At 36.9% G+C, this 13765-nt stretch overlaps 1 long non-coding RNA gene across 1 annotated transcript; it reads left to right on the top strand.

The window, feature by feature from the left end:
* Positions 1-11640: 11640 nt before the first annotated feature.
* On the top strand, positions 11641-13739 carry LOC127965043 (uncharacterized). Its single transcript, XR_008155238.1, has 4 exons — positions 11641-11727; positions 12825-12979; positions 13099-13174; positions 13423-13739. It is a non-coding gene; the product is annotated as an uncharacterized LOC127965043 (long non-coding RNA).
* The last annotated feature ends 26 nt before the right edge of the window (positions 13740-13765 follow it).

The raw sequence follows: 13765 nt of genomic DNA, 5'->3' as shown, positions 1-13765 counted from the left end.
GTGATCCGTCAAAATCCTGTCTCTAATTAGGCTCATCAAACGGACTGGCCCTTAAAAATTCAGCTCTGCAATTGAATAATGTGCTGCCTGTACTACTCTTCACCTTTTCTGATATTTTACCTGTGAACCCGATTAACAAGCACATCATTTATTTGTATTCAGCCCCTTCATACATGATAGGACAACAGGAATTGGAACTGGTGGGTCTCATAAATGGGGTTAACAAAATTGTATTTGTCATTTTGTTGTCATCTTGATAAGACAGTCTAGGGTGCTTCCTAGCTTTCGGACCTGAACACTGGGATATGCACCAGTAATGAATAGCTAAATGGGACAATAGAGATAAGAAAACTTATCAACTCACTAGTGCGTTTATAATCACTTGCAGACTACTCTAACTCAAACTTTCAATGAAATGATTTTTTTTTTATAAACGTCAAAAGAATTGTCGGAAGCTTAAAGAGATAGTTCAACCAAAAATTTGAATTCTGTCATTAATTTCTTACCCTCATGTCGTTCCAAATCTGTAAGACCTTCATTCATCTTCTGAACACAAAATGTGGATATTTTTGATGAAATCCAAGAGCTTTCCGATCCTCCACAGACAGCAACGCAACTCACACATTCAAGGCCCAGAAAGGTGATAAGGACATTGTTGCTTTCTGTGCACAAAATTGAACAAGAATTTGGACTTTATTCAACAATTATTCTCTTCCGCATCAGTGTCCGGTGACATTCACGCGAGTACCATGACACAAGCTCTGCGCCTTGTTTACAAGCAGAGAAATACACATGCATGTGTCGGCAGACACTGACGTGGAAGAGAAGAACTGTTGAATAAAGGCATTATTTTTATTTTCTTTGAACACACAAGATATTCTCGTAGCTTCATAAACTTGTTGTGTTGGAATGACATGGGGGGAGTAATTAAGGACAACGTTTTCTTTTTTGGGTGACTCTTTGGTCACACTTTATTTTAGGGTCCAATTCTCAATTTATAGCTTTTTAATTCTGGCAATCATATTTAGGCTTCAAAATGTAATAGTTGACTTTATTTATGAGGATTATCAAGATGAAAAAATCATGTTAGAATTGTAAACTTTCATTGGTCACAGAGCTTGCCTTCTGCACTATTGCAAAAGCCAACTTCAGGACTCTATACAGAACAAGCAGTTTTGCTGAATGGATGGATCGTGTTATACAGTCTATTCAAGTTCCTGATTCAGGTTCGAAACCCCACCAGCCGGAGTCTTCCAAACTGTGAGCTCCTGTAGCTCAGAGAGTGGAGCATTGCACTAAAAATGCCAAGATCATGGGTTTGGATTCAATACTATGTAAGTAACTACGTTAAGTATGTATGTGTTTCCCAAAAGAAGGCAAACAGTAGAAAACAATGGCACCAGTGGTGCTCTCTACAATTTACTTAGACTTACAATGTTTTTGGGAAATGCAGCCCTGGTGTAATGACCCTTGTTCTGCAAGTCTGTGGCCAATCGCACTGATATTTACTCACTTCATAACCCATGCTGCCACCTGCACCCATTAACACAGTCAGGAGAGCCAGGGGAGGGAAGACATGACAGGAAGGAGGCACCTCACATATGTCAAATGTCTTCATGTAGCCAGGCCCCTTAAACAAGTGTCAATCAGTTGCTCTAGGAGCCAAGAGGAAGTCGAGTGGGTGAGGTGGGTGTGTGTAGAGCTGGGCCGGGGCTCCTGTCGCTCACACTAAGACAAGCCCAGCAGGGGATCTGATCCTAACCCTACCCCTACCCAGCAGGCTGGGCAAGCCTCTCGGTAGGTCGGCCAAGCCCTAAACAAGCAAACCTGCCAGTACCCTGAGAGAGCAACCCTGTTGCTGTCGGTCCCCTAAACTGGATGGCAAAACAATAGCTGGGTGAATACAGGACAATGGAATTAGCTCCCAATTTGTATCACTTCCCCAAAGGATTGAGATGTCTTATCCTGTTAGGAGCTCCTCTCTGCTGAGCGACACATCCTTGCTTTGAAGCATGAGAGGGATAAGCAGGCTAAAGCCCTTGTTATCCCACTTTTTCCTCAAAGAGATTACAATCTTAGCTGCGGTGCGGCTTTTGGGTGGCGTGCGCACGTCGACTGGAGCTTCCCACGCTTGACTGACACCCTGCCCCGGGAGGCGTCATCCCTTTAGGACACATCAGCCGTCGTGGCACTTTCAGAAAGCGCAATACTCCTCAGGTGCTGAGCGCTCTTTGCGACACCCAGGAACCGTCACTTTCCGGCAGCTGTTTCTTGCACGACAGCTGGAGGCAGGTGTAATAAAGAAGAGAGCCTGGCCCCACTCGAGGAGAGGGTGAATGGAGGGGAATGTGCATCAGGGGGCAGTATGAGTGGAATGTGTGAGTGATAAAGAGTCTTGGCGGGTTGGTTCTGTTCGGCTCATGCCACAATGGCGTCTTTGACAGCTGAGAGAACAGCGCTTTTGTGGGGCCCTGCCAGTGACACTACACATTGTTGTGAATGCTCCGCATAGCAGACATTCTCCATCATGCCTTCTTCTGTGCTCAAGGATTATCAAGAATCCCTTCTTCTTTCTCTCTCGCACTTCTTTTTGTGTGGCTGTACATTGTGTTGCCAGCTACTGTGGAGGCTGAAGGACTAGCAGAGAATGTCAGCTCTTGCTGATGACCTCATTCACACATCAACAGTACAGTAAAACACTGGCTAATGTGCCGCCGCTCCACATGATGTCCAACAAACTAAAGACCTATTAGAAAGTTGCATTTAATTAGCTCTAGAACATGTTAACATTTTTCAGCTCTAGAATTGCAAGTACTCTTTTTCATTTCAACAGTGTTTCTTTTCACTATAATGACTCTTGATATCACTTACCGTTCTCATTATTATGGCCATTATACACATTCATTTTAAGTAAATGATGGGGACTCGCTAGCTACAAACAAACAAATAATCAAATTTCCTGTGCATGTATTACACAACAGTCATCCATGTTTATGAACGAAACTCATTACTGTTATTATTATTATTATTAAACTGTTTGAGTTGTTAGAATTCAACAACAACATATGATTTGTGTAGTATTACCTTAATAATTTAATAACCTATTAATATTCGGGAAAAAGTCATAATTTCTGTTAGGTTTAACAAAGCAAAGAAGCAATCTTTTCAAGTATTCTCAAGCCTCGGTTGATAATTACTGCTTGGGAACCACTGCTCGCATCTATGATCAGCAGCTGCTGAAAGGTTCAAACAGGATGAGTAACGTAAGAGAGGATCTACCAATCTATCAATATGAAGCAGAACCCTGGGAAGTAGAAAGCACTCATGTTCCTTTTTTATAATATCACTGGACATTTCTGATTAGACATAGATCCCCAGTGCAACCACAAGGGGCAAAGCTAATTGAGTTTCCATCTTATGTCTTTTGAGTGGATTTGATTAAGCACATATCCAGTGGTCTGGGATAAACACACACACACACACACACACGAGGAAAGATTTGAAATGGTTCCTGATAACCTTTTAAATAAATCATGTTGAGTAAGTACAATATGCTCTGTACATTTAAGTGTGTGCGCATGAATGTGGTGTTATTTAAATTGTAAATTGTAAAGTGGCATCTTTTGCATTTTGTATAGGTCATAATAATATTATTAATAATAATAATAATAAAAACACTACAAAATTTCAGTTTTTAAAAGTTTTACAGCCAACATATTTAGTTTTTTGTTTGTGGAAGCCCATACTACACTTAATCTAAATCTGAAAATTGGGCTATTTTGTTTTAAATAATTATAATGTATGCATCTGGAATGTTATCTGACTGCATATAATATTTGTAAATAAAATAACATATAAAAAATTAATTTCACTGTGCAGGACCATTTGAAATGATTGATATTAATCATAACAAATGCACTGACAAATTCTGTCATTCAAAAAAAATCACCAAAATTTTAGGAATAAAATGGTGAATGATATAAACTAACCCCTTTGTAAAAACCTTCAGAATATTGAATGGAATACAAATACGTTTGGTGTGTGTTCCTGCTACTGAAGTGCAGATTTCTGGTTCAGCGCATGAGAAAAAAACTCATGACACTTAAAGAAATGTAATTCACTACAGATGCAGATAGGTAAAGTGTCAAATAAATGTGCGTATTGCCCTTTTTCTCTCCACTTGTCTGAAAGAAGACAAGTTATAGAAGTCCAAAATGTGACCAGTGCCTAATAAAACAATGGTTTTGGTTGCAGTGTATTTCTTTAAAATATTATATATATATATATATATATATATATATATATATATATATATATATATATATATATATATATATATATATATATATATATATATATACACATATTTAAAAAATTCCTGCTTGTTTAAATACTTTGAAGAAATCCCCTGAATACAGTCTAAATGTAAGCTGGTAGTGAACAGACTCTGCCCTGCTCTTTTGAGAGATGACATTATAGTCGTAATCTGAACCCTGTCCAAAAGGGCATATGAGGCTGGAATTGGGCCGGTTTCATGTCCTTTCACGATGCATCAGAAAACAAGGGATTTTATTAAGAGAAAACATCATTCTTTGCTATGTTCCCGGACTCCTCCCTTTCTCATGTTGCACAGCTCACTGCGAGCCTGTGTATGACACCCACATGTGTGCTTTCTCTCTCTCTAGTGCACAGCTACGAGGATGCTGAGGTTTCTGGTGTCATGTTCACAGCACTTCTGTTAATGTGCTTGGAGCAAACGTACCATATTCACTAAATTAGAAACTAATGAGGTTCTGCACATCAGAGAATCAAATACATAAAGTGGTGACAGTATCAACGGATAATTGACATGAAGCTCAGTACTCACATAAAGTGCTAACAAGTGTTTAAAAAAAAGGCAATCAAGCTCAATCCTGGCAAACATACACCTCCAGCTGCAAGAGTACGACCCCTTTGCCAGCGCACTGATAGCGCATTGTTTGATCTTTTAGATTGCACAGCTGTATCCTGAATCTGCTCTTATTTAGTGTGTTTATGTCTCCTTCACACGAGTTCCCTGACATATGGCACAGATGTGACAGATAACGCACATCAAAGACTTTGTGTTATAATTCTGCACTGAAAGAGACATGCTCAAATATTCTTCCTTTTAAACTTGGTTCTCCAAACCACATTATTTCTGGGGGAAATTATAGAAAACTTTTATATTTTTGGATACTTTTAAAACACAGTTGTGCATTAAACATGTTGTTAACCTTTGTTCTAATGATGTTATGTTGTAATTGGTAATGGAAATGTACTAATTAAGTTACGAGAGCCTGTGCATTAAAGTAGAATTCCCTTTAACATTCAATGGTAGTTGCTTGGCTGGCACATGCGCTTTGAATTTTGCCATCTATGCTCATGTGCTCCCTGCTTTACAGTTTTTGCCAGCCAATCACTGACCTGCCAGAAAATGACATCATTATAGCACTGAATGCCTAAAGGCACTACAGTTAATTGTTTTCACCTGAACTCAAAACAAGGCCTCTAATTTTTACCAGTTTCAACTAAGCACTCCTGCACTAAGATGGTGATATAAAAAGACCAAATTCATACACCTTTTTATAAATGCACAATTTATACATCTTACTAATGGTGCATACTATATATATAAGTAAACAAGTTAAATTGTATGTTAAGCTTCCCATACAAAACCATTAAAAAGAAAAAGTTTCAAGAGTAGTTTTATGTAATTTCTGGGACTTTGGCACCCCTTATGGTTAAGTAAGTAAATGCACTGTCATATATATATATATATATATATATATATATATATATATATATATATATAAGGAATGGCTTCATTTTCTGCACCAGTCACTTCTCAAGCCCTTCATTACAAACTATTCTAAGCAATGACCAAAAACAGTAGACCGGGGGAAATTTAAGTCTTTTTCATTCTTTTAATAGTGCTCTGAAAAATGTGGGCACTGGTAAACATGTAATATAATATAATTGCTTGAGAAAGGAAGACAAACATTTCAAAACACATTTAATAAAAATCCCCTGAATGGCTGATATGGAAAGCTGTTTTTTCCCGACGCTAATTTGAACTAATGATACTGTCGGTAAGAGGTTTTCTTAAGCACAGCGTGAAACACAAACCACAGTTTTATGATAACAGACAGCAATTTTCAATAAATAGTCACATTAAGTGACAACTGGTTTATGGTGTCAAGTAACTTAATAAAGAATGCACTTATAGACGTGTGTTTGTTGTCTGTTTAACAACACATTTATATGCAACTATTAAAATCAGAATTTACAGTAGGAACTATGTGTTTCATGACAGCCATTTAAACCATCTCAGATCATGAAATATTCTCCAATTGGTCACAGAAATGTACTTAAATGTATTGAATGTGCACTTGTAGCATATCAAAGAATATATGCTATATATATACTTTGCATCTCAAATATATGTAAAAAAAAAACTGTACTTGCTTTTAATATAACTGTTGAAATAAAACAACACTTCAGCGTATTTAAAGAAAGCAGACCCTTGTGTACACTTTGCAATAATGTCAAAATATAAGATTTACTTTCACGCACACCTCATTGTGTTTTAATAATCTGGACTCATGCAAAAAAAAAGTACACTTAATTTGATGTGTTGACTAAAGTAAAATACTTGATTATAATTTTTACTGTGGTGCTTTATTTGATTAAAAGTTTTAAAGTTAATATATTTTAAATAAGCTAAATTGCAACTCATCATTACAAATGTGTAATTAAAAATATATTTAAACACAGGAAATATAAATTTCAGTAAGAAGTACTTTAAAATTTATTTTAGTGTTTCAAGGACAATGAAAGTCATTATGAAATTACATAAAGATGTGCTTAAGTACCACTTCTGTGGGTCAAACTAACACTTTAAAGTTCAAATAAATGCATTTAATGCCAATTTAAAGTATAATAGATTTTCATTTAAGTTCATTAGTGAGTTCATTAAGTGCTCTTTTTAAAAGAATGCTGAAGGTTACTTATTTTTTCACAAGTGACAGCTTTCACAGTGTCATTTCAGGAACAAAGCGTGTGTTACCATTCGACACCCACAAGTTTATTTCTCCTCTACATCAGGCTCAGTGCTGGATTTCATTTGCCAGATTGCAGTGCTGTTTTTAATGCCCAATACAAACAGCCAGCATCATATGATCACCTTGGCATCACATGTGCTAATGATCCACTCCTCTCCCATCCTCCAGTAACCAAATGGCCCTTCCCAAAGATAAGAGCATGCACGCTCCATTAAACCTTAGGGCTGCCCTGGGAGTTTCTGGAATAGTTTCAAGACGACTTTGTTAAATTTATAACCCCCTGCAATGGGAATAAAATAATGAAAGGAATTAACTCTTATTGTCCTCCTGGGATTTGGCTTGTAAGGCAGAGTGTCTGTTTCTGCATGGGTGACTTTTTATTTGCTGTAAGACATGTAAGGCAGTTTACAGAGCGATGGGAAATGGTCTTTAAAGAGGTGCTCTGAAGAAGACCAGAGATAAAGTGAGGTACTTTGCTGCTGCCTACAGGGATACTTCACGATAGTATTATTTTAATCCTCATTTCTTTCTTCTGTGGAACAAAATAGCAGATATCTAGAAAAATGTCCAAGCTGCTGGTTTCCACTTTGGGATTCCACTATGTTACAAACAATGAAATTCGGTGGGGTGCAATGTTTCAGGGACTCTTTGTGCTCCAATTATGTTTTTATTATATGGAATTAAAAAAACTAATGTTTTATTTTGTTTTGTTTCCCAGACAACAGTTGGCACAATATGATGGAGAGTGAATGGAGTGAACTGTCCCTTTAATATTCCAGTAAAGGAATAGGAGTGAGGCTCAGGACTGTGTTTCCATCAGTGCCGACACTTTGCCAAGGGGCATGGCGAAGCACTGGCCCTAAAACAAGAGCATCAGCAGCAGTGTCCTCCCTTCAGCAGAAAAAGGAGCTGCCTTCAAATGATGGACTTAAATGTTTAGGTTCATAAAATTGGATATTGCTCAACTGTGATAAAGCCTATTCTTAGAACTGTTTTCCTGCATTGCATTCTCCTCATGACTGTGTAGATGAGGAAGGAGGAGAAGATGAGGATCAGCAGTACCTGCCTCCCGTCTGTCTGGGTGTCCCTGAGAACCCTGCTATCCGGCCAGTCGTCTCCAAACACAGCACTGGCCCTGAGCCGGCCACACATTCCACAACCTCCAGACAGCTACAACTTTATTTTCAGGCAAAACGGCATCAGTGCTCTCACATCACATTCCCAAAAAAGGCACTGCGGCCCCAGACTACCCTGATTCTCTATATGACTTCACCATTGAGGAATTAAAACAATGTGAGTTATGTCAAAACCCATAGAGGAACATACTAATGATATGATGCTAATAGATAAAGTTGGGTCCAAAAGTATACAGCCACTATTTCATATATATATATGAAACCTGAGATGAAGCCTGTTGACTGAAGAAAACTAAAAGAAAATTATTTTCTGATCAGTTCCAGGCAGATTTATGTGAATCTTCACAAGTTCATAGTTGTCTACTGTGCAAATAATAAACTCAAAAATCAAATCCCATCAATTTTAAAGTCGAATACTTCTGCCTTTCTAAAGGCACTTTATAATTTTGTGATTAAAATCACATTTTCTGAAAGTCCATTACAGCTTAAGGGTATAAACTACACATTAAAATATTCATATTCCAATTAAATACAGTAAAATTACTGTCATAAATATAACCTGACAGCATGCATGAACGGCAATAAATGGTCAAAGTTAATCTTTGAAACCTTTAATATTTAAAAACTTTCATTTCCCGAAAACTGCGCGAGTGTGCCCACTGCCCTCTCTGGGGAAGATCTTATTCTGTCTGATGAACATTTGAGTTTGAAGCAGGATATCGACTGGTTTGCATGCACCATCAGAGTTATAGGAAAGGGTTAAAGGTCTCATGCAATGACTTTCCCTTTCCTCCAGATAAAAAGCAGAAAGAAACTAATTTTGATAAATCACTCACAGAGTCTCCTCCCCAGTTTGAAGACTTTAATTGCACTGGGCGTTTATGACCCAGCGCTGCTCATCTGCATATATGCAGCATATCTCTGAGGACACACAAACCAACTCTGATTGAGGGACAGTAATTCTCAGCCCACAGTGTAAGCATTTTATTGTAATTGAGTCACTGAGTCTTGTATCAAGGGGCGACAGATAATTGGACAGTCAGCTGAACATGGCAAGTTGTTGGTAATTTGAGAATTTGATTGCTCTTTCTTGTTATCTATCAAGTGGACGTGCAGTGAAGTGCCACGAAACAACACACACGTATCGGTAGCTGTTACAATATCACCAATCACTGCTGCAGGACATAGCAAATCGATTATGAACAAAACCAGTCATAAGGGTCATGTTTTTTAAAAGCTGGATAAATAAGCCTGCGATTGATGCATGGTTTGTTATGATAGGACAATATTTGGCTGAGATACAACTATTTGAAAATATGTAGTCTGAGGGTGCAAAAAAATCAAAAGTTGTCCAAATTAATTCTTAGCAATGCATATTACTAATCAAAAATGAAGTTTTGGTATATTTATGGTATGAAATGTACTAAATATCTTCATGGAACATTATCTTTACTTATTATCCTAATGATTTTTGGCATAAAAGAAAAATTTATAATTTTGACCCATACAACTACAAATATCCTACCTGTGCTGCTTAAGATTGGTTTTGTGCTCCAGGGTCACATATTAGCCTATAATAGTCAAAATTACTATGCTAGCCTTCCTTTTCTGAAAATCTCATTTAAAAGTAATGGACAATTTAAGAAATGTTTTAAATTGCGTGAGTTCCAGAAGTAAACTCTTTTATACAAGTGTTTTCTCTCTCTCTCTCTCTCTCTCTCTCTCTCTCTCTGACAGTAATGCACTACTGCCCTCATCTGGATATCACTGTGTTTGTGCAGCAGCGCATTGTTGTTTTACCATGCATTACAAAAGAGAAAAAGTGTGATGTTTTTCATACAAATAGATTCCGTTTACTTTATCTGTATCCCGAGGGGAAATAATAATCGGTTGCAAGTAGCTTAATTTTGCCCAGACACTAATTAGACAAAAAGGAGCATCATTAATCATCTGTCTGAGCTCAAATAGCCCCCTAAGCACAGTCTCCAGCATTAGATTAGATTGTGTTTACCCTGGTTTATAAACCGTTTCAGTATTACGGGGGTTTTGATGATCAGCATTAATGAAATTACTAGGAGGATGAGGGTCTGTCTATAGGTTTATTTTAGGAGAGTTTTCATTGAGTTATTGCCATGTTAATGGTCGTATGGCTTGTTGAACAGCGCCACCTGCTGATACTAAGAGTAGCCTACAGGCAGGACTACTAAATAGCGATAACTAAACGCCTACATTTATCAAAAGCAAGATGTGTTTAAAACATGTCAGGTGTATTAGCCGACCACTGGCAGTTATATAGCCAACTGCTTTGAGAAAAAGAGTAGAGACACTGGGCATGAATGGTCTTTCTGCATGGCATTTGAATGAATTTAAATAAAAGAATGTGTGGTTTAAAAAATAATAATAATAAAATAAAACATGCAATGACGATCCACTGTGTCAGAAATTTATCAATATTAATGCACCTTTATAATATTAATAAATTTTTTAGTCCTTTCAAGCAATTAATTGCATCCAAAATAAATGTTTTTGTTTACATAATATATATATATATATATATATATATATATATATATATGTGTGTGTGTGTGTGTGTGTGTGTGTGTGTGTGTGTGTGTGTGTGTGTGTATTTATCATGTGTATATACACACATACAGTAGCTATATATTTTAAAAATAATTGCATGTTTATACATTTATATTCTTATACTTTATATATAAATATATTTAATATATAAACATAACGTTGTTCTTAAATATATACTTGCATGTGTTTGTATTTATATATACATAATAAATCTACACAGCATACACACATATATTATGAAAACAACTTTTATTTTGGATGAGTTAATCGTTTGACAGCACTTGTTTTTTCAAGTTAGGGAAAATGCTAAATGAATGAATGAGCGAATGAATGAATACTGGGCTTGACAAAATTATTGTACAAATTTGGTTTATTGTTCTAATATCTTAAAGTTTTCATGTTGCATTCATCTGACTTGGGTACAGTATTTATTCCTTTTCTAACACATCTGACTGCAATTCCTCCTAAAGCCTTTAAATCAGATTCGGTCAACTCCACACAGAGCTCAGTTCATCTCTGGTGTGCTGTTTTCGAGTAGCTCTCAGCTTTATTGTAACGTGCAAAAATTTTGGCAAGCCGGTATTCAGTTCGTGAAACACATTAAGTAGGCAGCTGAATTCGCTCACAGCAACTTTAATTTACTATTAATTGTTTGATTTTGTTGTTATTTTGTCATGTCTTTAGCACAAAGCGTCATCAGTGTCCTGTAGAGGGCGCACAAGCCCAGTCGATGGGCGGAGAGAAGCGAGTGACGCATTTCCTGTCTCTTTTAAAATCCAGCCCCTTTCTCGGAGAAATTACAAATTTCTTTTACTGTCTATGGAAGAAGCGGAGGCAGTCGACACTCGACACTCACATGATGTGAGTCACATCAAAGACAGAGTTAACTGCATAGACATCATTAACCTACCAAGAATGCATATCAGGTAATGTGTCCTTTAACAAGAGTCTTAAATGCTGTTCTTCAGGCTGCTGGCAGGTTTGGCGCTCCATACGGTGTGTTTGCCTGCTAAACACGTGCTCTCCACCGGGTCTTGAAGATTGTGGAGAATGATAAACAACTTGATAATATGTTTATTGTATAATATAGTATCGGAACTCGGACAAATATTAGGCTATTTTTATCCCACTGATGCATATCATCTTAAGCTGAAGTTCAATAAATACGTGCTACATAGATTGGTCAGCAAGCATTTTATCATCAAAGTGTTTACCTGGGCCAAGTGAGAGCTTTTCTAGATCATATTGTGGTGCCAAGTAAAAAAAAAAAAAAAAAAAAAAAGACATTTTTTGTAATGCATTAAACCCCATTATTTGAATAGAAAGTTCAAGAAAACTGTTTATTTAAGGTATAAATATTTTATGACAAATTGTCTTAAGTCACTTTTGATCACTTTACATTTTTAATTACATTTTATGTCTGTATAATTCAAATTATAACTATTATATAATAAGTCTTATGAACTTTACTTGCATTTAGTTTTGTCATCTGAAAACAACATCTATGAATTTTGTTTAATGCTTCATCAAATAACTTAATTGATCATTACAAAAAAGTGTGACTTCACTGACCCTAATATGAAAGCCTGTTACAGCCAATGAATAAACATTTTTTTCCCCCTCAATCTCAACTTGTTTTTGCTCCAAATTCTGACTTCTCTCAGAATTGTGAGACAAAATTACAATTCAGACTTTTTTTTTTTCTCAGAATTGTGAGTTTATATCTTCCAGTTTTGACTTTATAACTCTCATTTGCGAGTTAAGCCAGAATTGTGAGGCATGAACTCTTAACAGATCAGTCTTTTTTCTTTTATTCCACCTCAGAATTCAACTTTATGCCTCACAATTGCAAGTTTATATCCCACAATTCTGAGAAGTCTGAATTGCGAGTAAGTTGCAATAACTTATATTGTGGCAGAGACATGCTTCCATACTTCCATTTATTATTTTTTATAAAAGATTATTGGGAATGACTGACTATGGTAGTGAAATGACTAATAGACACTCCCCTCTTTCTCACTAGATGTGTACGGTCTGCAGGACACAGGATACGGGCCGCTTGCTCTCACTGGGGTCCGTGTGTCAGCTGAGAGCAGAGGGACGGTGCCCAATAAATCAAAATACATTTAACATGCAGGAGGCAGCTGTTACCTGTCCATCAGCTGCATTAGCATACCAGTGAGTGCTCACTATGTCAAGAGCCCTTCTGCCTCATGAATATGTATTATATCTGATAATATGACTGTATGGTTTATATGATGGTAAACAAGCTTAATCCTGTTTTTTCTCCCTCTTAGGTTTGCAGCATAAAGCCAATATGAAAGGAAACTTAAAATGGCATCCAAACAAAATAAGACTTTGAACAATTGTAAGGTACAACACTTCAAATGGTCTTAAATGCACCTTAAGTGCAAATGGTTTAGCAACATAGACTGAAGTGGATGTCAAGACGTTAACACAGTAAAGATGTGCAATGATGACTTGAAATCGCTGAGGTCACGACCAGTGAAACTACATAATAGCATGTATTACCTGAGCACACATCTGTGCTGGTTTGTGTGCTTGAAGGCCTTAGGGCTCTATTTTTGACTCCTTTTTTTCTCTTGCCATTGTTTCCACAGGCAAAACTATAAATCCAGATGGCATGCTGGATCAACCCGAGCCGATGAAAAATAACAGTGGAGGGCCGAAAAGGCTGGGAAAAAAATAAATGTATGAAGGTGGTGATAGAATAAGAATTTCACACCTACAGTACCTACCACACATGGCTTTCACACATCAGATAGGGCTTGGAGAGAAAGCCCAGATGAACACAAATCTAGATGTACCATTTTAGTATACGTGACATTAGCTAATGTTATTGTCTTATGCTTTTCACTGTAATATCTGTATCTTCCGGTTTCATATTAAACCCTGAACAATGCATCCAAACAAAGAATACTGCTTTTGAGTTTTTTTTTTCTT

The sequence above is a fragment of the Carassius gibelio genome, chromosome B9 (genome assembly GCF_023724105.1).
Source record: "Carassius gibelio isolate Cgi1373 ecotype wild population from Czech Republic chromosome B9, carGib1.2-hapl.c, whole genome shotgun sequence".
NCBI lineage: Eukaryota > Metazoa > Chordata > Actinopteri > Cypriniformes > Cyprinidae > Carassius > Carassius gibelio.
Note: the sequence above shows the minus strand (reverse complement) of the source record. Positions and strands in the feature narration are given on the sequence as shown.